Source organism: Poecilia formosa, unplaced genomic scaffold, assembly GCF_000485575.1.
Source record: "Poecilia formosa unplaced genomic scaffold, Poecilia_formosa-5.1.2 Scaffold0, whole genome shotgun sequence".
Taxonomy (NCBI): Eukaryota; Metazoa; Chordata; class Actinopteri; order Cyprinodontiformes; family Poeciliidae; genus Poecilia; species Poecilia formosa.
The window spans coordinates 1,529,889-1,542,356 of record NW_006799939.1 but is presented as its reverse complement, the minus strand read 5'-3'; the positions used below and the strand labels follow the sequence as shown (position 1 = coordinate 1,542,356).

The 12,468-nt window shown below is 38.0% G+C and overlaps 1 protein-coding gene across 2 annotated transcripts in view; it reads right to left on the bottom strand.

The window, feature by feature from the left end:
* The window catches only part of triob (trio Rho guanine nucleotide exchange factor b), a 94,254-nt gene extending 90,547 nt beyond the window's left edge, over window positions 1-3,707 (bottom strand). For both annotated transcript variants that reach the window (XM_016668732.1, XM_016668632.1), the window contains exon 1: window positions 3,629-3,707. The gene's annotated coding sequence lies outside the window, so the exon portion shown is untranslated. The remainder of the gene's footprint in view (window positions 1-3,628) is intronic.
* Between the last annotated feature and the right edge of the window lie 8,761 nt (window positions 3,708-12,468).

Sequence of the window (12,468 nt, the reverse complement as noted above, 5' to 3'; positions counted from 1 at the left end):
TGGTCTGGAAGCCCATATGCAAGCTAAGAGTGCATGCAAGGGACTCTTTGCGATTTTGTGGACAAGCGTCCTCAACGAAGAAACATGTATGCATGCATGTTTTTAGAATAATCTCCTGTCATGTACAAAAATACAAATGGTGGAAAGTGACCGACATCCTGAAAAAGTATTTGTATCTCTTTTTCTTTTTTTTACATTTTGTCAAACCATAAACTTTTGTGTTTTTTCCTTGTATTTGATGCAATGCGCCAACACAAAGCAGTGGGTAATTGAAATGGAAGCAAAAGCAAAAAATGAAAAAAAATAATCTTTTTTTTTTTTATCTAAAAAAGTATGGCATCAGCCCCTCTGAGTCAACAATTTTTACTACAAACCCTCATGCTGTGATTACAATTGCAAATCTTTTGGGCTACATCTCTTATTAGTTTTACAAATGTACAGAAGGAAAAAAAATGTCCCAAATCTTCTTTGCAGTGTAGTTAAACAGCTGTGAACATCAATTTGTAAGTCTTGCAGCACATATTCTCAATTTGCTCTAGGTCCAGACTTTAACTGGGATAAAATTAAGGGGTGTGTGTCCTACTGGAAGGTAAACATATCCCCTTGTTTCAAGTCTTCTGCAGGATTTCTTCTCAGATTGCCCTGTGTTTAGCTCCATCCATCTTTTATCAACTTTAACCATTCTATATCTCCCAGCTAAAAAAAAAAAAAAAAAAAGCATCCTCTCATTACCTGTCCCCACTAAGTTTCATGGTATGTTATCTCTGACCTGCCTTTGATCTTTTTCATGTTGTTTCTTCACTTATGTTCACCAACAAAACTCTTTCATAGAGTATTTATATGGATGTTACATTCCACACACATTGGCTTTATGCATTTCAATAATGTGGCCTCATTATTAACACATTTTAGCCAAGGGTGTCAAAGTAACAGAGACTGAGAGTACAAATGCATTTTACACGTTTTAAATATTATTTTGCAAGAATTTTTAACATTTATATATAATTTTCTCTCTACTTCATAGTTTCACACAACCGATGGCGTGCTGCATAAAGTTCAAATAGAAACAAGCCGGTATATGGTTTAACGTGGCGAAATGTGAAAATGTTGAGTCACTCTGAGTCAACCATGAGAGCATACGTGGCACAGAATATACTCTTAACTACTCTCTATCACAGCTTTGCTTTACGCTGGAGACTTCCTTTTCGCAGGACAAATCACAAATTGTAATAATCGAGAAATATCAAAACTGCAAGAAAGCAAAAACTCATCAAGCTGTCAGCAAATTATTCCCATGAGAAGACAGACTCATCTTTAACCTAGTTGACTAATCAATTAAAGAACAAGAAGTAAGCAGTTGACATTACGTCAAGACTTTTAAAAGGAAACATGAGCAACAACAAAGAAATCAATCACAACTTCAGGCAGACGTAGCTGCCGTTCGTTCACCAACTACTAGACAAATAAAATAATTAATAAATAAATAGACAGTTCTTCATTCAGAACGTGCCGCTAATCAGTTTTCAAGCAAAACAGATGAAATAGATGTAAGAATCCAGTGTTCCGAGAATACACCGTTAATTTCCTGTCGCTGAAAGCCGAGATGCTTGAGGCAGTTTGTTAAATTGACGCTTCATTCGACAGCAACTTAATTGTGTTTGCAGTAATTGAAAAGGAAACAGGAACAAAAAGTCATAAATAAGCAGCACAGCCTGATTAACTCCAGTGAGCAGTTAGCAGCTTGTGAATTTCTACCTCATTTCAGCAGAAATGTACAGAGACACCAGTGCTGCTCTGTACTGTGCCATTTGTTCAGCATTAGGGGAGAAATTCAAGAGGTGGTGGCTAAAGGTCTGGGCATGGGATTCCCCTGGCATGTCTCAATCATTTCACATTAGCTTCCATTCACGATCTGGCAACTGGGAATAATGGGCCAAGCTGTCGATAAGAACCAATCTTCTTTTCATCCGTGCATGGCCTAGTTGGAAAAAAACCATCAGGTCAAACAGAGTCTAGCATGTCAGACTCAGAGCGACATCAGACATGCTCGGCTTATGATGAAGCTCTTCTGCCGTGGTCCAAAACTGCAAATCTATCATGACATGAATCTGGAGAGAAACTGTCCCCGTTTCCTCCCACTATGGCAATGCAAACAAAATGCCTCTGTATGCCAGTCGGCCAAGCGTGGATTAGTAAAAACATAAATTAAACTTATTATGGAAGATATCCAAAGCGTCCTTATATACTTAAGTCCAAAGGAGATTACACTGGGGAAAAAAAAAAAAAAAAAAGGAAAACTATACTTTGTTCCCTTTATTTGAGATAATCTTCGTGCATATCCAGATTCAGGGCACTTAACTGGCATTTTTATGACCATGAGCAAGAAAGCCAGGAGAGAATGACTTTGTGTATTTATAGTCTTAGTGGCCGGGAGGCATTAGGAGATGTCAACACACAAGGTCAGAGTTGCTTGTGCATGGAAGAGATTCAATCTGATGGGATTTAATTCAGGGAAGCTTTGAGAAAACACAAGATTTTATTTAAAATGAAATTCATTTTTTGTATGTTTTAACAACGACGAATAATTCTTCCTCACAGTGCATGGGCTGGTATTTGTTAGTGAGGTTGGCAAATATTTCAGTTTCCAAAACTTTCTCTCATAGCATTTATATTTATCCAATTGGATAGTCCAGAGTTTAAAAGTGAGATTCAGTGAAGCTAACCATCATTAATAAGAAACATTTCAATGGAAATCGGAGTCAAAGAATACACTTTTTTTTTTTTTTTTTTTACTGTTTTTTAACAATTATCATCCTTAATAACAAAAAGCTTCTGTCAGGATTCTCTCAGACTGATAGAAAAGTAAATAAATAGTGAAAGGGTAATAGCTAGTCAGATGAACTCACTCTTGTTTTAGCCTGTTTTAGCAATTCAAAACACTTCAAACTGAAAATATTTAATTTGTGGGTTTCAACCCACAAATTTAACCCAATTTCCCTGTCGTTTGACAGACTCAAACTCAAATATATCAAAGATGATATATTTATCCTGGTGGACTAAATATCGGCTTTTTCCGTGGATCAGCTGCTCAGGCGGCTGGACAGAACCAGCAGAGTTCGCCAGTGTAACTTTAGTGAAGTAACATAGTACGTTCCAATAATATGACATCTGTCTACTGGAGGTAAGGGATCTATTACTGGAAATAACGTTAATGAACCTGTAAATAACCTGAGCTTTCCCTTAAGATTTTTTTACTTTACAACAGGAGTGCAGTGCTGCCCCTCCCACATCTGTTGGACTACAAAGCCAGTCAGATGGCTAAAAAATGGCTCCTACATTATTAAATTGTTAACTCGGAAGACTAATATCAAATCAAATAAAATTTTATTTGTAGCACATTTCAGCAGCAAGGCATTTCAAAGTGCTTTACATCATGAAACACAAAAACACAGAGTAATTTCACTGACTTGAAAAACATCCAAACTCAAGGTTATACACCAAAACTATAAAATCCCCTCCAAAAATCTATACAGAGCACTATAAAATATAAATAAATAAATAAATAAATGTGTTGGGATACTTTAGAAACAATGTGAATGACTGTCGCACCGTTAGGAGTTTGGCCTACCTGAGGTTTGACCAGGGCCATCCAGTTTGGATTCACATTTTGGAAGAGAGCAGTCTAAAAAACACACACACACACACACACACAGAGAGATGCATGATGAGTTCAAGGAGGCACAAACAGATTGAAGAAGGCTGCAACCAACTGGAGATGCAGCAAAGCCTGTTGAAGTGGTGGAATTACAGGGTGCTTACAGTACCAACAACCCTTTGATCCAGATATCTGGTTTGTCCCCTAACTAAGATGAAACACCATCTTGCATGTTGCACACAGATGCTTGTGCACTCACACTGCAGCACAGGGGTTTAAGCACTATAAAACTTACATTAATGAAAACTTTGATGCCTTGATGTGAAAAGAGCCCCTCACACTATTTGAGTCTCGCTCCAAATAAATCCTTCGCCCAAATGCTTACTTTCACTACCATGCATCATGCATTGAACAGAAGAAGAACTGCTTTCTGGGTCACTCAACAACATGGCACTATCGTGGCACAAGATAACATGGAGGAGGGGAAAGAGGGACACAGCCAGCTTAGTTCTCCACTCTGACTTCTCCTGGCTGCCTTTCTGAAAAGAACAGCCTGGCATATGCTGTCGCCTAGCGAGGATTACAGTAAGCACCTGCTTACACACTGTATGCCTCGTTCTTCGCGGAGCAGATGAAGTGTTTGGTCCAGGAAAAGGTCCTGATAAAGCGCTCAAGGCCTTATCAGCGAAAAGACAGAGGGCAGAGGGATCCGAATGGGCTGAGAGGTAAAAAAGAAAAGAAAAGAAAAAAAAACACGGGCCAGAAGGAAGGGCAGTGAAGTCATAGCTGTGATCCATACTGAAGTTTTGAATTCTCAGAAACTAATTAAGCATTAAAAAGCATCGAGCATTATCTGGCATCAATTTCAAATTGAAGTGAAAAAAAAAGGAGACAAAAGAGAACTTTACAGGTTCAGGCTCAGAACCAAATGTTCCCATGAAGAAATCAATATTTCATAACTAGAAGAAAATGTTCATACAATAAAATTATTATTTTTTTTACTACAGAGAAGTGGCATCAAAATGTCACATGGAGACACTTAACATTTTACGGCTTGCAAACTTTGCCTGTAGATGAATACTCTATAAAACAGAATCAATAAATAATGACCCAGATGGGCAAAAGTTGCTAAAGATCCTGTGGAGCAGCAACCGATTTGCCAGAGGTAAATTGAAACGCTCTCCTAGAAGCATTGACAGTAAGATGGGATGTTAAGCCTGATCCTTGGCCTATTTTATCCGAAGGCTGAAGGGCCAAGGCCGAGTCAAAAGAGCTCTGCTTTTACGTGACACGAATTAGAGCCTCGCTCCGTCTTCAAAAAGCCAGTGGGACCGATGCAGCAAGAGTCTGTTTGCGAGAGCGAGACTGCACAGGTCCTGTTGGACAGGCTTGACACAGCTGTTGACAGAAGACAAGCAGTCTCACACATGCATGCAAACTCACACCGCAAAAGCGGGGGTTTAATTTCACCAAAGCAAACTCCACATTATGCCGCTCTTTGTTTTAAACATATAAAGTCACTACAGGGAGAAGTGTTAGAAGCATAGCAGAAGATATTGATGTGTGTAAAAAATTACAGGAATCTCTGCATAGCTGGAAAGGTAGGGAATAGAATATATGAATAAATGTATTTATTCATATATTTTATTCAATGTCATTGTGTAAATCCATCCATCCTCTTTTTTTTCTTTGATTTTTACCTCCCCCCTTATTTCCACGTAGATGTGCTTTGAAATACACACAAAATGGGCAGATAACTATGTATACTATGGTGTGGAAAAGTGTGGGAAAACAAGTAGGAGCCTCAAAAACTATAGTATGTTTATGTGAAATGCAGACTAATAAGTTCTATGTGTCAATGTCAAATTGTGGCTAATCTTCCAGAAAGGGAAACATTCAGCAAGAGTAACTTAAAAATATCTCGGTGTCAATGTTTTTGCATGAAGTTTTGAAACATCTTTGTATTACTTTGTATGAAACATCTTTGTATTCCTGTTTCTAATCGCCTGAGACGATTAGAAACAATTATACAAGCACAATAACAATGGAGCAGTTTTATCTCTTTTTTATTCATCCCTCTTGATTTGTTTTGGCTTTGTTTTCATCAAACTTCAGATGTGCGGTAAGGAAGTTAATGACTGAGAGGACAGACTAAACAATGAGAGGAGATGAGTTACACTTGTTTAGCCTAACTATGCGTTGGCCATGTTCTGGACCCGTCTTTGAATTCTGATGTTGATCTTATCACTACTTGCACTGGTATTGCCATGTTTTGATTGCAATCCAAGAGATTTAAAAAAACAAAAACAAAATGAAGATAAAAATATATTGATGTCAGAAAATATTCAGAGCAGAGTAGACAAGTTCTGGGTTGTTTTTTTTTTATCTGATCTTCCTGGCTTACTGGTTCTGCTGCATAGCTCATGATTAGTTTTTGAATTCTGGAGTTTTCCGCTCCGTAGCTGAAGTTTAAACTTAGGTTTCTGCCTGCATCCATTCATTCCTCAACCAACTAGTTGTGACTGTGAAAATACAAAATGACTGTGTGTGTGTGTGTGTGTGTGTGTGTGTGTGTGTGTGTGTGTGCGTGTGTGTGTGTGTGTCTGTCTGTCTGTGTGGAAAATACATTTCACAAAATTGTGGCAGAACAGATAAAAACACATTTCTCATTCTTCAGTCGAAGAGGAGCGCAGAAACACATTTTAGCAAAACGGGAGGAAAAATGTAACATAGTTTGTGCGGCACATAATCTTTCCTTTTTTAGAAGCTTTTTAAGAACTCTGTGATTCAAGGAGTGCATGCCCTCATGACTTTTTGGCTCCTTTTTCAAAGGTCTATTCTTGAAAAGAAAAAGAAAAAAAAAGAGCCACAAAGCATTGTGGGAGGTTTGTGACTTCAGATCTCAAATCCAGATGTTTTCCTGGTTTGAGCTAAAGGGGAAGAGAGTGACAGGGGAGGGGCATCAGTTATAGGTCTGTAAGTACAGAGCAGACAGATCGACGAGGGAGAAGTCATATTTTTTAAATGAATACCTATAAGTAATATATGTTCTGAAGCAACAATGGCCGTTTCCCCGTTTCATTAACTGGAGCAAATTCTTTTAGCTTTACACATTAAAATGTAAAAAAAACAAAAAAAAAAAACACTTTTAAGCATTTAAGACTGGGATATGTAATTTATATATATATGCACTAAAATCATCACTGTGTCATCATGACAGTATAATATGAGACAGATAATCTGGAGGAAAACAAAAAAGCTCCTCTGCCTTCTCCCACTACTAACTACAAAAATACACAGCTAGGTCAGAAGGTGTGCATTCTGACCGAGATGGGGAGAGGCTCTCTGCTGCTCTACAGCTTCTTCCCATCAGCAGAGTCTGCTGTGAACACTTAGGGCTAGATAGCATGTCCTCCGATGCTGGCCGATAAACTGAAACAGTAAGTCGTTTCTCCGCCATTTGTACATCGAGCAGCACGTACGTTGGAATGATTGACTGCGTTAAGACCCTCCTCCTGAATCTCATTGGTTGTTTGTTTTGAAGCGGCGCATTTTTGAAGAGGGCAACAGGGACACATGGGAGAAGAGGATTACGTTTTTATAAAATGTCAAAAACACGTTGTAATAAAAGTTACATACTCCGACTTTAATATCACAAATAAATGTTGTGGCAAAAGATCTGATGTGACAAACAAAGACCATTGTTGGAATTTTGACCATAAGCCAAAGACAGACGTCAGCTATGTTGAAAAGAAGTGGGAAGAATGGGAAGGGGAGAGGGTATTGTATGAGTGGGAGTCTGTTGTTTACCGATGGGGACTACTCTTTTATCAGTTGGTGGGTTTGCAGGAGACACACAGAGCAGCCCACCATCTTTTTTATGATCTGCAATACTTCTCCCTCCACTCATCCATCACCTTTCTTTTTCTTGTGTGTCCCAGACCTTAGGCGTCATGTGTGGGATACAGTGATTTATACCCCTGTGCATGTGTCCACATCATGCGTATGTGTGTGAAGTTAGCATCCTGCAAATACATAACCAACATCTTGGCCATCCTGATAATCAATTTCAGGTTATCCACAAATATATGTCTAATGAAAACTGACACTCCGTTCTCAGGCTTTTGTATTCTCTGATAATTTCTTTTTTCCCCCAAGTCAGCCTTGCATTTATATCCATCCCTCTTCCCACTATCATTGATTAGTCCTTGCTGTAAAAGACAAGAAAAAATAGAAAACAGAAGGGTTGGGGCTCCTCTAAACTAGCAACTGCAGCAATTAGCAAACACATGGTGGTTGTACACAACATCACTGCATGGCATGAAGAAGAACTGTTGTGATGAGTTGCTGAAGGGGGCGTGTAGGAAAATGTAAGGGGTTCTTAAAGAAACAGAAGCCAATTTCAAGGCATCAGAAATGGCTTTGATACAAAGTCAAACTTCTTTCAGGTTGTTTTTCAAATGTACAGCATTTTCATAACAACCGACTGTGACAGTTATTTGACTGTGTGATAAAATGGCACTAAGTACCTGAAAAATATCAACGAATTCATATAGTTAAGATCTTTTAAAATGTTTTAAAACATATCTTCACAAAGATGGTCATGAAATAACAAATCAAGAAAACTTTTCCACATCAATCTTACAGGTATTACGAAGAAACAAATGCATTTTGTCACAATAAGTAAATTCCCAGTTGCACATTCCGACAGACCACCGCTCTGCCACTCGTCATGGCCACAGCTTGCAGTCTGCATGATTCATTTTTACAGATTCCTTTTTTGAAAATATGTTGTAGCCTAGTCCTCTCAACATCTGGAAAGAGAAAACATGATGACATTCATCTCTGTCGGTTGAATGAATATGCGATAATAAAGTCAAAGTTTGATCCAAATAATTTTAACAGCGGCCAACAGAATGTCCGGGACCTTACTCGGATGTCAAAATAACTCAATTTAGCGGTTTCATTTTGCTGAGTTCAGTAAGTGAGAGTTAACAGTGCGAGTGAGCCTATGAGATTCAGCAGTGAAGGCAATGCCAGTCAAAGCTTATGATCTTTAACTCTGACCAACTGCCAATTAGGCTGCCCCTGGATCTAACCGTAAGGTTAAAGCCTCAGGAAGAACAGCACAGCCTACATTTTACGGGTTGAGCTCCACCCAAGCCTGAGATCTATAATTTGATGAGTGAAGGCTTGTTTATCCCTCTGAGTGTGTTGTGTCCTCTCTTTCTGCATCTCGCTCTCCTTTTTTATCCTGTCTTGAGATCCTTCCTCAGCTCCCTGTCTTTTCTCCTCCTTCCTATATCTGTCCTCACAAAATCTGCCCCATTTATGATCTCCGAGTATGTTTTCTTAGACATGTACTATATGGATCATCGCTGCAGATTCGTTTTAAGCAGCAGACTTCACCCCTAGTTGAAATTCCTCCATCTCATCAGCAGAATAACGAGATTTACTCTTGAGTTTGCAAGGTGATATTACAGGTCATTAAGCTCCCATCAATTCTGACTGCACTACAAGAAAATGAGAGATCACTGCTCGATGGTTCGGCTCTCATTACATCTTGTACTGGCACAGGTCATTGGGTTTGCTGTGGGCACAGAGGGACACAGCTCACTGAGTTGTCAATAACGGCAGTGTCATTACTGATGCTCACATCTTAATTATATCCTCAGTCACTGAACGCACAAAGTCAAAAGCTGGTGCAACCAGTGTTAATTTAATTGTTGAGTAGCTACTGAGCTTGCGTGCATTTACAATTACTTTCGACACAGCAAGAAAAAAAAACAAACAAAAAAAAAACAGACAGACTGCACTGATGTGCATACTTATCCAGTATTATTTTAGTGCAAAAGAAAATCTGTTGTATAAATGAAAGCTAACAGGAGCATATATCTGGCTGCATTTATGACAATTGAATTTCAGCATGAAGTCCGGCAAAGTAATGCAATTGCCGGACCAGTAACTTCATTTAAGAATCACTTTAGAGTCTGTATGTGAAATAATCATTTTCAAAAATGCTCCACTGTGCAAATGTTATTTTTACTTTTGCCACAAGGTCTCAATAGTGCTTCAACATATTTGATCGGGGTTAATTAAGAGATATGTTGTTCCCAAATGTAATCTCAAATGTACTACGGAGTACATACACCACACCTGCTGTTTGTGGTCTAAGTTGAAGGGTGTTTCATCATATTGCTTTCATACAGGTATTTCCAGGACAATCCATCAAAAATGATTCAAGTCTTCATTTTTCTACTGCTCCGAATGTTGCATGAACTCAACAGAACTTTATTCACATCTGAGCCTTTTTAAATCATAGTTCTGCAATGTGCACACAATCCATGAGCCCCTGTGACAGAAGATCACATTTCCTGTTGACATCATGTAAGGAAATTTGCCAAGGTTTGTTGTCCAAATGCACTCAGTGCTTTAAATACAGTCTTGTGCAGCATCCTATGCATCTTACTATCTTCATCAAGATCTGCCTATCGACATGTTGCTCAGATTAAATGGACACTGGAGGATGATAAGGTGTAACTGTCCTGTGCGCGCCAACAGACTGAACAGCTGCTGCTATCTTTAATTTCGACTTCATCTCACTCATTCCACAGTCCAGTATTTCCCCTTACAACTTATACTGTCATACTGGTCCACTGTACTTTTTGCAGTGGATATCTGGGCTTAGTACTGTTGAGTTAGCTTTTTTCACATGGACCATTCAGGTCATAGAAATACTTTCATTTTCTTTATGTAAATAAGTCAGAACATTTTTTTTTTTTTCTAAAAATATAAGACATAAAATCAGCCATGAAAAATGAATAATAGATATATCTAAGACTTGATTTATCTGTTTGTCCAGAGGATAATATATGTGTTGTGACTCCATAAAAATTGTATTTCGTAGGAGTGGGGGGAAAAAAATAGCTGTTTGGCTTGTAAAGGTTGCTGACCCCTGCTAAAGGTCAAGTGAGAAGGGATTCACATTCTGCTGCCCTGAGTTTGAAACTTGTAGATACAAAAGTACTTTAGTAGGACTGGGAATAATGATACAAAAATAAATATGTGATGGGCAATACTGGAAACAGGGATATGTTTTTTTATTTTTTTGTTCATCACTGACAGTAACTTGAACATGTGCATTTCATGTGGCTTCTCTGGGAAGACAATATTTTTCCAATATACACTGTAGCTTAAATTACAGTGCTGTACATGCAGGTCTTTAAAAGCCCTAAACTGCAACTTTAGCACAGACTAACCGTTGCCTGTAAGCATGTACACATTTCTGAACAAGCATTTTAACAGCACAAGAAAGTTGTTTCTGTGTAAATTAAAATGCCTCTATCTTGTGTCTTCAAAACCTTGAGAAAACTGATTTTGCGTCTGTTTCCACTCGTTGAGAAAATCTGCCTCAAGCACTGAAATTTTTTCATTAAAATATTTGAAATCCCGAGAAAGATTCTTGTATTGCAAAAATGATTTACAAGGACAAAACATGCATCCTGTACAAAGACTTACAATTACTTATTAATTGCAACATAAAACCCAAAATGTACAAATCTTCATCAATATGCCAACAAATATAACATCCTGACTTTCCACTATGTTTCAGCACCAATTAATAATTTGACCGTGCCTTTTTTGGACATAAACCAACTAAAACCCCTTTAAATCAGGTCTTACTGAGATGAAATCTGCCTTGCAGTACTGAGAGCTCCATGTCATAAGGAGCAGTCTAAAGCAAATGCATGCTGTCAGAAGAAAGCAGATTGATGTGTTAAAAAGCATCTTCCTAAAGGAAAATATTGTATATTTATGTAGCTCCTTATTGGCAAGCCAGTAAAGGAAGGAGTGAGCACTCTTCATTTTCCCTATTTAGCTACGCAGGAACAGGAAATCTGTGCTCAGAGTGTTTGTATCTTCTGTCAGTGCAAAACATTTTGTTCCATCTACAGACCATATTCATAAAAACAATAACTGTTCTGTCGTAAATTTCCTCTCGTATGTTTACTTACAATAATTACCTGCACCGCTGAGTTATTTTATTTTCTTCAATGTCTGAGCTAAATGATGGAGAAAGTGTTTGACTTTGACTATAATCAGGATTTCAGCTTCTCTCATCATTGCATGCCACTAGCTTGAAAGAACCTTTTAGGGTAAAACAAATGCTAGTTTGTTTGTTTGTTTTTTTCACAAGAAAAATAGCAGCTGAGTTTTTACGGTGTGATACTGCGTCTTCGGTTGCAGCACAATGGAGTCGACAGTCCACTTATGCTTCATGCTGGTCTAGAAGGAGTGAATGCTGAAAGTCACTGAGTTTCATAAGACTTAAAACTTTTTAGTCAATTTGAAAAATAAACTTAAACTGAGTGCATTGTTTGATAACTGGGATCAAATTGGAAAATATATAATTGACCTTGAAACAGTGCATGATTGGATGGAATAGATTTTTTTTTTTTTTCGTATAATGCATTGAGACGATATTTGTTGTCAGCTGGCTTTATAGAAAAATTTAAGTGACCTGAATCCAGTTTCCGAGCTGCTGCCTCTCAGAGAAGATTGTTTCTGACTTCCTCCTCCTCACTGTACAAATTGCCACATAGTTATGAGATGAAAGTTTTTACTGAAGTAATGTATACATTATGGCTACTTTCTTCTTTGTTAGTTATGGTATTTTGCATTAATGGCAGATTCCTCCAAATGTAACAGTCTTTTGTAACTTTCAACATGTGCTCATCTACCTTGCATTTAGTTTCTTTTTTATATATATGTGTGTATCTATATAGATAGATAGATAGATAGATAGATAGATA